Raw genomic sequence first — 2,369 nt, 5'->3', positions numbered from 1 at the left:
TTCCCCCATTTTGGGGATTTTGGTAGGCAAGCCATGAGTACCAAGTCCATCAAAATCCACCTATAGTAATGGTGGTCTTGTTATGGATTTCAGCGGATCTGGTCCTGAAGCATTATATGAAGCAGGGTCGGTGGTGGATTTTGGCGGACTTGGTCCAGTGCTTTGTGAAAGACACTATTAGGATTAAAACAAAACATACAAATTGAAAAGTTGTTAAAAGAATATCTTTTAAGAGCATGGGACAAACGTCTTTAAGGGACGGAGATTGAGCTGAAACCACAGTATTATTAGGATGGGAATCTTCCTGAAACCCCCAGAATCCTTCATCTTGCACATTCTTTGTACTTGGTGGTTTAGCTCTACCTTTCGTCTTGCAAAAACCTACAAAACATTGTGGATTTCGGAGGATCTAGAAGGGTTAGTGTTACATGTAATAGACATTCACTTACCAACAACTTGTTTGGGATTTGTACAGCAGCAATAAGAAATGTAAGATTGTCATAAACATTTGTTTTTAGTCATCACAAACACCCTGTATCGACCATGATGCAACCAAATTTACCATAACCTGAATTTCTGATTCTGAAAAGAATTGTCAAAATTCCAAAAAAAGCAACATTGTTCATAGTTGACATCATGTGTCTCATTTGCTTTACAATTTTTAATTGTCTTATTCCAGTTTACTTGTACCCATGAATTATAAAAAGCACCTGTTCTTGCCATGCTCGTCCTTATTAATATCACAAGTATATGCTCTTCCACAGTATGTACTATATTATTTTTGTAGTATTTTTCAAAATTCTTGTTATTTATGTGCATGTAGCACAGGCTTCATATATTAAGTATATACTATTCATTGATAATATTAACTACGAACTAAATATTACCACATACCAACTTGTATATTATACATAACAGTGCTGTGTTAATTATTTCACATTCCAACTGTTGGTCTTTGGAAAAGATTGTCAGTTGTGCGTATTTCCTAATGTTGAATACAATAAATGGGGAATTCAAGATTTTTTTCCTGAAATATAACTCTTCAGAAATGGAGACAAAAAAACCTTAGAAATTTAAATATCTCTATAAAAGGAGATGAAGTTCAACTATATTTGCATAAAAGCGGCGCTGAAATAGTTAATCACCTTTTGGTGACTCGACTTCACTTCCTACATTTGCCACTACTTGTCTGTATATAGCCGTTTTAAATGACTATCATACCATCATCATTATCATCATAATATAGGTTAACTTGAAGTGTCTTTGTCGAAGTTACATTTTTGCTATATATCTGTTTTGTCTCTTCTTCTTTTTTTTGCCCATTTTTCATGCACTTTAAACCTGTTGTTAGTATGAGTCTCAAATTTCCTTTATTTTTATAACTTTTTCTTCTCTGTTAAAACGACGACTTGGAATGTTGAAATGATGAAAGAGATGACTTAATGCCCTACCACATGTTGACAGACTCTCAACTTTGTTTTGCAGAGTAGACCTATGCAATCACGTTACCTCAGTTTTATGATGTTCATGAAGTGTGCCTTTGTATTTGTTCTTTACATTGTTTTTATAGTCAAGTAAAATAAAACCCTGCTGTACATCTTGCAGTTTACGAAATGGCTTGGTTCTGAATGCAAGTTACTGGACTTTGGTTTTTCATTAAATGAATTTTAATGAAATAGATGTATTTGAACGACGTATTTCTGTATTTATAGGAAATATTTAGCACAATGATTATTTGCAGTTGGAGTCCTAGATCCTATTTATTGGAAACGTTTTGCACAATAATTATTTGTTATATCTTTACATTTGTTTTGTATGTTGTGCCAGGAGTATTACTATGGTCTAATATTTAGGGGGATCATTTTCTGGAGGGAGATTCAACGGCTTTGTTAATGTTTTTGAACAGCGGGGGCATAAGTTGGAGGAATAAAAAAAATGCAAAGCGTCCTTGACCCCAGCGTGGCCACTCCTTGGGATTCATCCCAAGATCTGGGATTTTTGGTTGTAAAAATATCATAATTCTATATGATTTTAGGCTACCGCATGCTCTGTTAAATTCATTTTGTACACTGTTCTCCATTGCCTTGGGAATTCTTGGCTTTTTTACTGGAATCGTGGGAATTTCAATTTTGATTTCAATTTTGAGTTTGGGGGCAGATCGTTCTCCCCACTTGATTTGTGCCTCTTGTTGTGCTTTTTGTTTGGCCATCTTTGCTACAAAAAAAACCGACAACAATTTAGGTGATGGTAGCTTTCCCCAAATCCCTCCTCTCAAAAAATGTGTTAACTGCGCCTTGATAGGCCAGTTGAATGGTTGAAAGCAGCATGGGAGCTGCAGGCGGCTACTTCCTTGCCTGGCCGCGCCCACA

The sequence above is a fragment of the Patiria miniata genome, unplaced genomic scaffold (genome assembly GCF_015706575.1).
Source record: "Patiria miniata isolate m_02_andy unplaced genomic scaffold, ASM1570657v1 HiC_scaffold_11, whole genome shotgun sequence".
Lineage (NCBI taxonomy): Eukaryota > Metazoa > Echinodermata > Asteroidea > Valvatida > Asterinidae > Patiria > Patiria miniata.
Note: the sequence above shows the minus strand (reverse complement) of the source record.